Genomic DNA, 15,529 nt, shown 5'->3' with positions numbered 1-15,529 from the left:
ACTGGCCACTATACCGATGCTTCATTTGATGTGACTAGATAAAATCAAGACTCCTCCCCATAAAACAAGTGCTAAGAATTTTGTGAGCATCTACTTAACTTGGCTGCAGTTTAAATTTGTGACTCAACAGGCTTTTTAGTGGGAGGATAGAGTCTTCAAAGACACTATAGTTTCTAACAGTTTACCTTCTCTTTCTGTACTCATAGATTACACATGGTTAAAACCAAGGACCAGAAAACTAACTTCTTTTGATTATCAGTCCCAGGCTTGCAACAATAGATGCTTAAATAAATACTTGTTGAATGGATTAATTAGAAGTAAGAATACTTTGGCCACTATTCATTACTTTGAAAAGTGTTGGAAAGCAATTGAAATTATTTTCCTTTCCAGCTGGGTTGTGCTCTTAAAAATAGTGAGCGTGTGTGTGTGGATGAAAATAATCATGATTACTGAAATGTGTTGCCATGTACCCAAGGATAATTGGCTCACTCACCTGTTTACAGATTATTCACATTGGAGATCATATTCATAGCTCCAGAATAGTTTCTTTCTGACACCCAATATAATCCTGGGCCTTCTCCTTCCTACTGTTACCTGGCGTACCCTGAGAAAGCCCAAACTAAATTTAAACTCAGCCTAAACAATTCTAGTAATCAAAGACTGGAAATCAGTCCAGTGATGACTAGTTTGGGCATATTTTATAATAACCGTGCTACTGATTCTGTTTAATGTAGACAATTGGTAATTACCAGTATTTAAAAATATTGTTTTAATAGATGGGCTGAAAACTATGTTAGCATATCAAGTCTTCAACTTCTTCCATTTCTATACATAGGTCTTTACCCCACAAAAACTACAAGCACCAAGCTCCCTCATGGAAAGGTATATGGAAAATTCATTCATTCTCTCTTTCATTCATCCATTCACAGATTCATTCACTCATTCATCATACAGTGGATAGTTTTCACTTAACCATGTGCAGGGCATTGTAGCAAAATGAAAAAGAAATAGACATACATTTAATAAATAATTTAAAGTTTGTTGGGAAGACTAGTAACTGTGTACACTTTAAAATTTTTTTTCTGCATTTGTTACTTTTTTTTCATTAGACTGGTATGCTAATTAATAACTGCTTTTTCATGGTTGTCCCTCAAGTTGCATGTTGATAATAACATACGCCACAATAAAATTAGTCTTTGGCTCAATTACTATTCAGTCCATGTTCATTTTCACCTGATATTTTTGTGATTACCAGCATGTGTTGATCAGATGATTGGTTAGACTCATCAAGAGAAAAGAATGACAGTAGCTTGCTCATATGGGGAGACCAAGCTCTTGGTTTGGTTGAAGGGATGACCATTTTGTGTGTTGGCCTCCCTCCGAGCCCTGCTGAGTAAAACCAGACCTGCTTTTTGAGCTGACTGGTATCTGGGTAATTCTCATGAAACAAAATGCAAAATTTGATGTTCTAAAGAGTGATGATTTCAGTGCATAGACATTTTAAGTGGAATCGTTTTTAAAGCAGTTTGTTCTATTTTTCATTTTGATTTCTTTTCCTACACTTTCTGGACCACTGCAGGAGCATCGTGCAGCAAGTCACCAGGGTGGTCCATTCAAACTGCAGATTTGTTTGTCATCCTTGTTCAGCAGTCTCCTCCTCCAGGGCCACCACAGGGAAGTGCATCATGTATCAGGTGAGAGTTTTGCGATGTTCTTTAGTTCTCATAGGAGGGTAAAGTCTGACCTGGAAAAATCAGCTACTAGCCATGCACTTCGTGGACTGTTTAATTATCTTTGCAAACCATATTGTGTTGGAAATTGAGAAATTGCTAAGAGAGTTTGTGTAAAACTTGGGTTAAAGTATGTCTCTTTTTGTTTTCATTTAATTGGTTAATAAAGAAGTCAACATTTGACTTGGTGATGATCGGTTATTACGTGTTGGGCTTGAGCCTGATCATTTTAATTTGTCACCTTTACTTAATGCAATGAGAATGTTTTCCTACCAAACCCTTATGTTAAGGCACAGTTTTCATGTTTTAGGTTTCTTTGTTGTGGAGGGGCACATAAAAGGAGACAGAGGCCTGTTTGTTCAGTGGGAACAAGTATTTGTTAAATCTTGAATCTTTCTGTGTCTGTTTGGATTTTACAACTTCCTGATTTCCTCATATACAGTAAATTTTTCTGGCCTGGAAAGTCATGCAGACACAGGGTGTATACAGGGTCGATGACTCATGGTTCTCTGTTGAAGAGAGGACAAAAGGATACTGCCTAGAGGAAGTCAGGAGAGATGGAAGTTAGACACAAGTTGAGCAGTGAGGGTTTGGGAACACTGGTGTACACAACCAAAGGCTATTGTGAAATAAGAGTCTCTCTATCTATTTGCCTTGGGAGCAGTGCTGCTGGAAGCTGTAGAAATAGACTAGTTCAGAGGTTTCCAAGCCTGGCTGGGCAACAGAATCACCTGGAGCTAAATAAAATAGAATTTGGGACTCAGTCTTAGACCTGTTGAATCAAAATGAACCTTAATGGTCTTCTGTAATCCTGCTGTTGCTCCACAGTGTGGGAACTTCTGGGCTGGGTGGTCTCCGGGGCTCTTCTCGAGTCATATTCTATTTCCTCACTTGGTAAGATGCAAAGTCCACTTTTCACATATAAAGATACAGATTTTCAACTAATTTGTTAAGAGGTAGATATTTACTTTACCAAAATGTTCATCTTGAAAACGATTCACCAGTTTTTTTGTTTTGTTTAGTTTGTTTTAAGAAAGTGCTCCTTCTCTTTACCTAAGATCCAGCTTTTAAGGTACATATAAGTTCTGTGATATCTAAGATAAGAGCATGGAGCTCTAGGACCATCTGTCTAGAGCTGCCATTGTGACATTAGGCCTTCCTATAACCTTTCAATACCTCACCGTCTTTGTGTTGAAAGTATTACAACCTTCTCCTAGGGCTGCTGTGAGGCTGGAATGGAATAATATACATGTACTGGGTAGGGTATTGCCTGGCTTGTATGGTTTGTGATCCATGAATATAAGCTACCATTCTGACCAAGTAACTTATATCTTGACAGAGTAATTTTAATATTCTTATATTGTGATGGTTGCTCCAGGACCATATAGGGCTAGGAACAAGTAAATATACCTGTACCTTGGTCTTTGGACTAACACTGTAGACATTTGCAGCTGTGCAAAACAAATGAGACTTTTATTTGTTTTTCTGAATTTTGTGTTTGCACACCTCTCTTCCTGGGCTAGGATACATGTGCACTGTTTTTTTATTGGTGTAAGATGAACTGATGAGTTGTATACATAATATACAGTATTTGTGATCTGAGTAAAAACAAACAAAAACTTGAGTGAAGTTTTTGCGCCAGAAAGGAGAGTCAGAGAAGTCTTTGTTGGGTGGGCAGGGTAGAGGTGGGAGGAAGTTATCACAAACATATCCTTGTGGAATTTGGAACTGGATACTTTACATTTTATTGGCTGTGGGTTAGGGAGATGGTCTGTGAAAAGACATAAAATAACTCCGGAGTTACGTGCAAAAGTAAGCTTCTTAAGGTCTGTGTCAGTTGAATGATGAACGGTAAGATGCCTTACTGCTACTTTTATCTTTTGGGGTTTCCAATTTTAATAATTATATGCCAGGCAGAAAATTTCCATTTAAGTTTTTTTGGGAAGTACTTTAATTGCATGTGTGGTTAATATATACTCAATTTGTAGAAAAGCTGGTGGTGTTTAAAAGAGAATTTTATTGTGAAAATACATCAGAAAGTCTTATCTCTTGATCAGTATGTGCAAGCTGACTGAGATGAGACTGAGGTTTTTATAGTATAGTAAGCAAGTCTAAGTGTTGTCTGAATACTTGTATTATATTACAACAAAGTAGTACAGAGTCACCTTGGATTTTAAGCCGCTGACATTTTCTGATTACATTTAAAGGAAGCTTGTAAGCATTATTTAAACATTTTGCATAAACAATGGCCTTGTTAGAGTTCTCACAATTGATGGCAAACTGGGCAGGGAAATAGTGTCATTCAAATTTGTACTCTGTTATTATTATTTTTTAAAGACATTAAAACCTAGATTACAATTATTCCTGATTTTAGTTATTTTGTGAATAAAATATGGTTATAGCAGAGTTATGACCTAACTTTTTCATGGGCACTCCCTATGTAAAGAAATGATTCATTCACTTATTCACTGTGCATTTTTAAAACTAGTACATGGTCCTGTGGGAATGAAAGTTCAGAGCCACCCGAAAGAGCTTATACTATCTGTATTCTTCATGGTCGGGTAGGGGAAAGAAAAATGTTCAGAAATGACCGAGACAAAGCAGAGTGTGGTGGGTGTACTTCCTGGGATACGTTCTAACCCAGAAGGAATTCAGAAAAGTGATATTGAGTAGGATGAAATGAGAAGAGCCTGAGGAGAAGGGGTCATTGGAGTTCAACTCTGAAGGCTAGTTAGCATTTATGTGGGTAGAGATGCAGAGAGCAGGAGGAAGACCACTGACGTGGCTGGGACATGACAAGGAAGTACATGGTGTATAACTGACAAGGCTGTTGTGGCTGAAGCACAGGTGCTGTGGACATCTGAGTTGCTGGAGTCCGGCAGACAGTAGGGGATGTGGGAATAAAATTGCTGAGAGGTCAGGTCTGGAGATAAAATTGGAAGAGTCATTGGCGTAAAAGTGATCTTTGAAACTGGACTTTGGGGTTTTGTGATTGGCAGAAAGTTTGACAGGCAGGATGGGGTGACTGTATTTCAGGGATTATGTCATCTGGTGTAGAATAGGTAGAGAGAAGGTAAGAGGCAGTGGAGAGGAGCTGGAGCATTGGCGAGACACAGACTCTGTATGTTTCCTCTGTAAGACCTTGAGTGGCCTGACCAGGTGGTGGCGCAGTGGATAGAGCATTGGACTGGGATGCGGAAGACCCAGGTTCGAGACCCCGAGGTCGCCAGCTTGAGCGCGGGCTCATCTGGTTTGAGCAAAGCTCACCTTGAGCCCAAGGTCACTGGCTTGAGCAAGGGGTTACTTGGTCTGCTGAAGGCCCACAGTCAAGGCACATATGAGAAAGCAATCAATGAACAACTAAGGTGTCACAATGCGCAACGAAAAACTAATGATTGATGCTTCCCATCTCTCCGTTCCTGTCTGTCTGTCCTTGTCTATCCCTCTCTCTGTCTCTGTAAAAAAAAAAAAAAAAAAAAGACCTTGAGTGGAGGGAGGCCCTGGAGAAGTGGGGCTGGTACCTGGGCAGGGACTACGGGGCTGCCCTGCAAGTCCAGGCACCTTGCAACTCAGCTCAAGGAGATCTTGCTGAAACTTTTATTACTGTTAGACCTTAAAAAAAGAGGAACTTGAGCTAATTTTAGCTAAACCTAATATATGTGTGTTGAAAATGAATGCTGCTTTTGAAATTCAGTGCGTGCAGTGTCTCTTTTCATTTAAACAAACAATTCTTCTATTTTCCTCTAAACAGTTTTATTAAGAAGGTTTTCAGTCAAGCTCTGTCATAGTAACAATTCCAGCATTTCCTTTCATCTCTCCCACCACTGATTTATTCATCTCATGTGATGTGCGTAAATCACATTATGCCATCTACTTGACTCTGGAGCAATTGTTAATTTTTGTGGCAATTAATTTATTGTACTTTGATAAATCACATTAATATGGATGTGTTTGATACTTTAGAAGCTCTATATGGACTCTTTTAAATGTGACACACACACACACACAGAGCATAGTTTTCTGAACAATTTGGCTTCCCATTTATACTTTATAGAAAAGAAGAAATATAAAATTATTGAGCCTTGACTCTAGGGTGGGTGAAAGATCCTAAAAGTACTTGGCTCAAAAAGAAGGAGAAGGCTGAAAATTATCTGGTTACATTGCTGTTAGTAGGCAATATTTTAATATGCTTAGAGACAGTTGAGGCAGTGACTTACCTAACTTTTGTGAAAGACAGAAAAGCTAGGGCAGGAGTGAGAGGGATGGGGAAAGTAACTCCAGGGGCCGATCTCTCTGTCTGTCTGCAAATATTTAATAAGCATCTATTATGTGAGAAGTTTATGCCAGCGAGGCCCTAAAAGAAATTGAGAGATGATGAATAATTCTTACTTACTGTGTATTAACTCATTTAATCCTTGTTGTGATCTTCTGAGGTAGGCACTGTTATCTGCATTTTACAGATGAGGAAACTGAAGCACAGAGAGAACAAGTGACTAGCCAAGATTGACCAGTTCTTACATGGTAAGGCCATGCTTGGATCCCAGCCTGTACTCCCTAACTGCTGCCAGGCACTGTCTCTCAAGGCCTAAGCCCGCTCTGTATGAAGCTTATCATTGAGTCCAGAAGGCAAAGTATGTCTAAGAGTAATATCTAAAGAACCATAACAGAGAGGTACATTATACTCTCAGAGGTCAGGATCAAGGAAGGTCTCATGGGCCATGAGCCTTCCTTTTTGATGCTTGCCTGTCTGTTCAGAGTCCCATACAGGCTGTCTTTGTGGTGTTTTCTTTCACTCTTTCTCATATTCCTATGTATTTTCAATAATTAACTGTTGAAAATGATGACAGTGGCAATATGCTTATCTGTGTTTGGGCTCCAAATGTTTGGCATCAGGAGTCCCGGTGAGACGCTGAACTTTTGACTCTTCAAAGAACTTCACTGGGTCATTGCTCAGCTTGCAAGATTTGGCAGATAGGAACTATTTATCTCTCCAGTTTGATAGGCGGTGGGGTGGTGCTAAATGCGAACTCTGAGAACAAAACGTGCGGTGAAAGGAGGTCACGCTTCAGTGTGGGTAGCTGTCAGGCAGCTTAGATCTTCTATAGCCTCGTCCCTGTCCTGCCCAGTCTCATCTTGTCTCCTTCTCTGGACCACTGGACTGACTCATGTCAGAATGATAGAGAAGAAAGATCACTTTGCTTCTTAGAAGAAGGCCAGTTCATCTTTCTTATGATGAATGAAAATTTCTAAGGATTAAAACAAAGTCTTTAGAGCAACATCTCTTGCTTTATGGACACACAGAACGGAAGAGGATTTGGGATTTTCCCTCTGTGCTGTAGCCTGGCAGCCCCAGCCTCCATCCCAGCTGTAATCATATGTGATGCCTTTTTATTTACAGATTAGGAGGCTCTGACTGTGGCATATGACTAACTGGGAAGCTCCTCCCTACAACAGTTGTCTGTCATCTGCTTCAGAGAACTAATTGCTTGGCAATTCCCCTTTGGTAATTCCCTCTTTATTTTCTGATGAGTTACTTAACAGTGATGGGCTTGTTGAGCAGAGCAGAGCGTTGAGTTTAATGTGTGCTCCAGAAACTCCTGTAGGCCTAGGGGGCGGGGGGGGGGGGGATATGGTTTTTGAATACTGTTGAGCTTTACTGAAGGAACACTGAAACCATTATATGACCTGTTAATATTTCACTCAATACTAGGTTAAACACTGAGCCATTTTCCAAAAGAAATCAAAACCAGGCTTCTTTTTTTTAATGTGCCCCTGTGCATTTGAAAATTGTTAAGAAGGAATTTAATATTTATAGCATGTTTAATGCTCATTTAAAAATAAGTCTTTGAATGGAGTAGCTTTTCAGTATCCTGCAGAGTGTGTGTGGTATGCTGGGAAGCATGTGGACTGGTGATTTGAGGATGGAGTTTCTGCTCCTGCTCTGCTGCAGGGTGACTTGGGCCACTCAACTCCACCTTGCTGGGCCTCAGTTTCCCCACCTGCAGAAATAAAAAGGTAGTTGAAAGAAAGGATCTGCTCGGCTCCTCTGTCTTTGCAGTGTGCGATTTCATGAATAGATTGTATTGTAATTCATCCTCCTGGCTTGCTCAAGACCTTTGCTCTGTCAAACATCATTTGCTGTTGTTTGACTTTGTTAGGTTTCATATTTAATTAGAATTTACATTTTGGCTATTATTGTGCCATTATTTATAGAGTGAGTCGTAAGCGGTGCCTAATATCATTTATCACCCCATCTATATTAGTTTCATACCTTAATGGTTCCTCTGCTCCTTTTTACTGCTCTTGCTACCATGCCCCAACCAACATCCATTTCTAGGGCGGATGCATTGTAACTGGAGAGAATCAGCCAATTGTGGAGTGATTTTCTGCAAGAAGAGTGCACAATCTCTGCCCTCCTTTGCAGTAGTATCAAGGGTGATAGCCTGCATTTAATTGGCAAGTAGAAATACTTTTGACATCATTTGGTGTCACCTGCAGGTGCAAATTCGAGTCTTGAAGTAATTTCCTTCAGCTTCAACTTTTGCAGTTGGTGTGTGCAGCATTACCTTGTCTTGCTGCCTGATTCCTAAGCAGTCTGTACTGGTATCCCTCAGTGCCTTGCCATCTGAATAGTTCCTTTTGTCAGTTAGTGTAAACAAGAAGAGGTGACATTTAAGAGTGTTCTGTTTTATTTGTTTCATAGGGAGAGAGAAAAGGAGGGAAGAGGCAGTATTTATTGTGGTTAAACTGAAAGCTATGAAGAAGGAGAGATTGAGGTTTGAGTTGTGGCCCCGGCTCCACAGTTGTGTGACCCAGGCCCGACATTTTCTAAATCTGTGATCCTTAATTTCCTCATCCGTAGGGGATGCCATCTCATCCCACTGGATTGTTAGAAGGGTCAGATGAACATGTATATATTCCATATGGTTGGATATCAATACATTATTTTAAAAAAAAGAAAGAAGAGGAAGACATAGAATTTAAGAGCTGGAAAAAAAAACAAGATCAAAGGAAAGAGCTGTGTTTTGGGGTTATTTCAGTTATGGGAGCCCCTCAGATCCCTTCCAGGGCAGGGTCTGAATCCCAAATGGACCTTTGAAACTTGGGAAGGTCTAGACACCCTCCACTGGTCTGGCCGTGACCTTCTCTGCAGGTCAGTCTACTCCATAGAAGAGTTTGCTCCCAGCTACATGATTGATAGAAATATTATATTTTAAACATCTGTTGTCTGTATGTTACAGTAATAAAAGAAAGGCAGTAAAGGTAAAAGTTCCCTTTGATTCCATCCCGGTCCTTAAATCATATTCACTTTTATGTGATGTCTTCTAGTTCTTCACAAATTTTAACACATATCTTTTTTCCTTTTTGCTTTTCCACTTAACATAAACATTCTTATTTGTAACCTAGATTTTACAGTTATCATTTGCAAGGATTATATAATATTCTGTAAAGTTTTATGTTAATATTAAGTTTTGTATTTGTGGACATTTGAGTTGTTTCTGATTGTTTACTATTATGCTGTAGTGAATATCTTCATATATTTTAGTATTTACTTTGGACACAATCACATAAAAAGGCTATTACTACAATAGAGGGGGCTTGCTCTGAATTGCTTTCTATAAGGCTGGTACCAGTTTACATTTTTACTAATGATTTATGAATGTGTCTTCAACCTGATTAATTATGAGACATACTATTTTTAGTTAATTGAATGGGCTTCTTGGTTTTAAAATTTGCATTCCTTTGATTCTCCTCAGATAGAACATTTCCATATATGTTTATTTACTATTTTTCTATTACACAATTAGCAAATGGGAGTCTTGATATTTTCTCTTCTATGCATATGAGCTCTTTATACACACACACACATTTAGCAAGAGGGAGAGACAGGAAGGGGAGAGAGATGAGAAGCATCAACTTGTAATTGCGTCATTTGAGTTGTTCATTGACTGGTTCTCATATGTGCCTTGACTGGGGGGCTCAAGCAAAGCCCGTGAACCTTTGCCTAAGCCAGGGGTCCCCAAACTACAGCCCGCCCGCGGGCCGCATGCGGCCCCCTGAGGCCATTTATCCGGCCCCTGCCGCACTTCCGGAAGGGGCACCTCTTTCATTGGTGGTCAGTGAGAGGAGCATAGTTCCCATTGAAATACTGGTCAGTTTGTTGATTTAAATTTACTTGTTCTTTATTTTAAATATTGTATTTGTTCTCATTTTGTTTTTTTACTTTAAAATAAGATATGTGCAGTGTGCATAGGGATTTGTTCATAGTTTTTTTTTTATAGTCCGGCCCTCCAACGGTCTGAGGGACAGTGAACTGGCCCCCTGTGTAAAAAGTTTGGGGACCCCTGGCCTAAGCCATGAACCTGCCCTCAAACTGGATGAGCCTATGCTCAAGCCAGTAACCTCGAGGTTTCAAACTGGGACCTCAAGAGTCCCGGATTGACACTGTATCCACTGCGCCACCACTGGTCAGGCCAGATTTTTTTTTTTTTTTTTTTTTTTTTCTGAAGCTGGAAATGGGGAGAGACAGTCAGACAGACTCCCGCATGCGCCCGACCGGGATCCACCCGGCACGCTCACCAGGGGCGACGCTCTGCCCACCAGGGGGCGATGCTCTGCCCCTCCGGGGCGTCGCTTTGCCGCGACCAGAGCCACTCTAGCGCCTGGGGCAGAGGCCAAGGAGCCATCCCCAGCGCCCGGGCCATCTTTGCTCCAATGGAGCCTTGGCTGCGGGAGGGGAAGAGAGAGACAGAGAGGAAGGAGGGGGAGGGGGTGGAGAAGCAAATGGGCACTTCTCCTATGTGCCCTGGCCGGGAATCGAACCCGGGTCCCCCGCACACCAGGCCGACGCTCTACCGCTGAGCCAACCGGCCAGGGCCCAGATATATTTTTTAAATCAGTGGTCCCCAACCTTTTTTGGGCCACGGACTGGTTTAATGTCAGAAAATATTTTCACAGACCGGCCTTTAGGGTGGGATGGATAAATGTATCACGTGACCGAGACAAGCGTCAAGAGGAAGTCTTAGACGGATGTAACAGAGGGAATCTGGTCATTTTTTAAAAATAAAACATCGTTCAAACTTAAATATAAATAAAACGGAAATAATGTAAGTTATTTATTCTTTCTCTGCGGACCAGTACCAAATGGCCCATGGACCGGTACCAGTCTGTGGCCCAGGGGTTGGGGACCACTGTTTTAAATCATATTTGCTGCAGCTGTCCCCAGTTCTATTTTCTTGTGTTTTGATTATCTCTTTTTTTTTGTTCTGTGATTGTACCCAGAGCCAACCTGGAAGGAAGACATGAAATTAGGGCAGCTCACATTCTGCATCAGGCTGGCCAACAGCTGGGCTTTGCTGAGAATAGTTCTCATTCTCATCTGCCCACTTCAACCCTTGGGAACTGTTGAGACCCTAGTGCTTTCTGCTGTTAGGGGCTCTCTCTCCTCTTTCCCTCCAACCTGCTGTCCACGCCTTCTCCTTAACCTTTGCCCACCCTGGGGTAGTTTCCTAGCTGTCCAGTGCTCTGCCCACTTTCGGATTCTCTGCCCCTCTGTTGCTAACCCATGTTTTTCATAGGAAGTCCGGCAAAGGGAATGTGTTGGAAGTCTGGAAGTCTTCCTCTTTTGGACCTGAAGAGATCAGTCAGGAATTCCATGTCTGGCAAAGTCATACTGCTATCCAAGAGTCTTCTCACTTTCTACTCAGTTAGTACCCAGGCTGCCCTGATGAAGAATGGGCTCCTTGGGTTTGACTCTCATCCATGTTATACTAGAGAGGACCCTGCTACCCCACTTCCTTCCTGCTGCAGCTGTCCCTGAGGGAGTTCTTCAGGTGGGAGATTGGGAGCAGTTTTCTAGTTACTGAGCTTTGGAGAAGTCTGGTCTCAAGATCTGAACTTGGGCTGGTGGCTTAGCTGGGCTGGATGGTTTGATACGTGCTCCTCCTCCTAAATCACCTTTTGAGATGTTCTGGTCCAACTTATTTTCATCCAGGAAGCCAAAATGATCATTTCTTCCTATTAGACAGCTGATTTTCTTCACCCTCCCGATTTTTCATGACCCTCAAGAGAAAGCCCAGAATCTTCAACTTTGCTCAGGAGGTTTGGGGACCTTGCTTTCTTTTCTGTTGCTTCTTACTTCCTCCACTTCAGTCACATAGCATTTCTTCCATAGAAGCGTCTTGCTTTCTCTTGTGTTCCAGCTTTTTTGTCATGATGTTCCCCTTTATTGCCATCTAACTCCCCTGTCCCAACTCTGGCTAACTTTCCTTCATTCTTAAAATCCTAGCATAGAGCCCTTTCCTCGGGGAGCCCTGGGACTCCATGTGTCCTCCCTGTCTGGAATCCCAGAGCATCTTCCTCTTCCCCTTTTGTAACATTTCATAGCCCCCTTTTCCAGCTCAGGGACAGAAGAGCCCTCAATCCCCTAATTATTTTTCATTTTGGCGTTTGATATCTAGTAGGCCAGCAATAAATAAAATTATTTCCCCAACAATATGAATTTTTATGATACAAATTGGATGTGATTTCATCTAATGATAGACCATGACTTGTGTAATTATTGTGTCTGGAACCCCATATGCCCGGTGGACCACAGTGGTAGGAAAAGCTGTGGCATCTATTTGAGTAGCATAGGTAGGTGACAAACATGTGCCAGAAGGCTGGGCTAAGGAGAGAGAAATAAAGAAAGGTCTAATGATGACTTTTCCAGAACAAAAGATACATAGAATAGAACTCTGGATTTGCCCAGGGATATTTAAATTTTATAATAGTATACTTACAACCACACAGAACTCTATTATTTATTATTATTGAAATTCTTTTTTTTTTAAGGGTTTTTTAAAAATTTTTTTTTCTTTTTATTAATTTTTTAGAGAGGAGAGAGAGTGAGAGAGAGAGAGAAGGGGGAGGGAGGAGCAGGAATCATCAACTCCCATATGTGCTTTGACCAGGCAAGCCCAGGGTTTTGAACCAGCGACCTCAGTGTTCCAGGTCGACGCTTTATCCACTGGGCCACCACAGGTCAGGCACTATTATTGAAATTTAATGCAGGAAATAGTCCTTGCTGTTTGAATGTCTAAAACTATCTTTGTATTGAAAAAATTCCTGTTGAATTTCAGTTACATGGGGATTCTTAGAAACACAGCTGTCCTGTTGAATGAAATGAATGAGTTTGAGGCTCACCTCCCTTACGTCTGCTCTCTGGCCTCCAGCAGTCTCCCTCAAGCTTGCTGGTGACCCACTCTCCCACTCAGGTGAAAGTTCCCCCTGAGATCATTGTTCCAAGGAGACCATTTTATCTGGTAGAGAGTAGTAGTTCTGGAGTTAAGCAAGGCTGGTCAGGTTGAGATAAAGCAGCACATGGACAGGGGAACCATTCAGAGGGGACAAGGGAACTCTGAAACCCTCTGTGCATAACCTCAGGCATGAGGGATGAGACTGAAGGGCTGGAAGGGCAATCTGACCATGGTATCTGTCCCTTGAAGTAAGCTGGCCATTTGACCATTCATCTTCTCTCTCTTGCATAGGAGTTCGTCTAGAAGTTGCCCTGTTAGTGGGAGGTGAGGATATCTTTTCCAGGTAGAGGGTGTTCATCTGTGTTCATTAATGTGGGGGACTGGGTCCTTCCTGATAGAAGTTTTGACAACTATGGAAAAGGGAGCCGGACATTAGAAACTGAAGCCTTGGGCCCTTTGTCTGTCACAGTGCCCTGCAGGGAAGTGCCCCAGAGTCCTTTCTGCCTTGCTCTGTTCCATGGAGTTCCAGGTGGGAGGAAGAAAAGACTCCGGATGAATTTTGTTTTAATTGCTCTTCCCCTTTCCAAGGCTCTGTTTCTAGTTCAACTCTGGCATCCCCTTGAGCTCTGCAGCCCAGACCACTGAGAAGGGTGACCCCAAGTTGTAGCTTTTTGGGGGAGAGAGCCTTTTTATAAGGATCTGAAGAAAAAAGTGTTTCCCTCTGGCCACTGATCTGAAATTATTATTTTTTCTTTTGTAAGTGGTCCTAGGCCCATAAGGCATATTTATTGTTTTATTGACAGGAGAAAAGATGATCTGGTGGTTTTAAAATCTCTTTCCATATAAAACCTTGCTTTCTGTCAGGTTTGAAGGAAATATGGTGATACCATCTAAGCCCAAATTTGGGTGTTTTATTTTGGCTTCCTTACTCTTTCAAAGCCTCTGTAACCCTTTGGACCTCTCCTTCTCTTCAGAAGGAGCAGGTTGTCTCTTTTGCCATCTCAGTTTTATCTGATGAACAGTACTATTTTAAAATCTGTGTAACCAGCTGCAAAAGGCTGGTAGACTTTTATTTTTCCCCCTCCCAAAAAGCCTTAGGTCCATCTCAGTCATCTTAGAGACTAAAATAGGCCGAATTGCTTAAGAAGCAACATTAAAGGAAGAAAAATATTTTTGCATGTGACCTTGAAAGATGAGTCTTACCACTAGTATATGAGCCTCTCGAAACAAAATCTGCAAATCACAGTTCATATCATTCTTAAGTCCTGGAAAGAGGGTTGTTAATCTATGGAAATAAGCAAACTCTACCTGTTTACCTGTTTGTTGTTTTGCTGTGCAGAGAACATTCGATGACTTGACTTGACTAATCTCAGAGTTTCTATCTCTAAACTGTATACTTTTTACTCTTTGCCCTGAAGTCTCAAGCAATGATTTCTTTAAAATTTAAAAAAAAATTTTTTTTTAACTTTTCCCTTTTAAATGTTCAGAGTTTTCAAAGACTCACTGAGCTGAAAGTCGTGTTTTTCTGTTTTTCTGTGGGCCTAGTCAAAACTACCCTTTTCTCTTGTGGGTGTTTTTCAGCCTGATTTAGTAAATACAGTTTTAAAACCACAGTCATTGGACCATGTGCAGTGGCTAGTGTGTCATGGGTCTACCTCAGCCGATACAGTTCTTAACAGAATTCAGAGTGCCTTGGGTACATTGTTTCATGGAGTAGTCATGACTCCTTGACCGGAGAGTATCCTTTTCAGTTTTGAAACCCTAAGAGGTTGAGGGGTTTGTTGAGTACATGTGGCCTCTGCTGTACCCCTGGCTTTCTGACCCACAGCTCATCTCCCCTCTCCATCACCTGTAGGGCCAGATACCCCAGGAATTGTGCACTTATGTTTCTGAATTTGTAGATTGAAAAGATATAACTTTGCTTAATTAAGTTGGCCCACTGGAGCAAGTCTGAGATGAAGCCGAAAGGTGAAGAAGTACAGTAGTGCTAGAATCCTTAGTTATCCCTGAAAACTTTTCATTATAAATTTAGACATTAGATGGTTTTGTCATGCCTAGGCTTCCACTTGATGGATGGGCAGAGAGTGTTTTCCATTTTGCAGCCACTGCACCTTTAAAATTGAGCTTCTAGAATGGTCTTTCCTTTAATGCACCTGTGTCAGCAAGGTTAAAAACGTCAGAAATCAATTGATCTTGTATATGCAATCTTGAAATCTGATGCCATCTCTGAGAAGTCCTTCCCTATGTGGATGGGAATGTGTTCAGTCATCATTTCTGTATCTGTAGGTCCCTGCTGTCTTTCTGTCGGATGTTGCAGAAGAGGGTAGGGGGCGCTCCCTCAGCTGCCTGTGGGTTAGATTTATGCCTCCTGAACTGGAGAGAGACAGTGCAGGACCCTGAGTGGCTTCCATGAGAATCTACTGTCTCATGACATCTAGCTGTTAATCTTTTAGTAAAAACATTGTTCTCTTGATGCCAGAATCATGTATAATAATCATGAAGCCTTTTCTTTCTTTGCAGAAGTAATTTGTTGGCTGACGACCCTGCTGTTAGTTTCAGAAA

General features: G+C 41.4%; 1 protein-coding gene across 4 annotated transcripts in view; it reads left to right on the top strand.

Moving 5' to 3' along the window:
• ATXN1 (ataxin 1) overlaps positions 1–15,529 on the top strand; it is a 577,099-nt gene that overhangs the window by 101,679 nt on the left and 459,891 nt on the right. For 3 of the 4 annotated variants that reach the window (XM_066377106.1, XM_066377108.1, XM_066377109.1), the window contains one exon: positions 1,580–1,694. The exons of the other annotated variant lie outside the window; for it this stretch is intronic. The gene's annotated coding sequence lies outside the window, so the exon portion shown is untranslated. The remainder of the gene's footprint in view (positions 1–1,579; positions 1,695–15,529) is intronic. 4 annotated transcript variants of the gene reach the window in all.

The sequence above is a fragment of the Saccopteryx leptura genome, chromosome 3, assembly GCF_036850995.1.
Source record: "Saccopteryx leptura isolate mSacLep1 chromosome 3, mSacLep1_pri_phased_curated, whole genome shotgun sequence".
NCBI lineage: Eukaryota > Metazoa > Chordata > Mammalia > Chiroptera > Emballonuridae > Saccopteryx > Saccopteryx leptura.
Note: the sequence above shows the minus strand (reverse complement) of the source record. Positions and strands in the feature narration are given on the sequence as shown.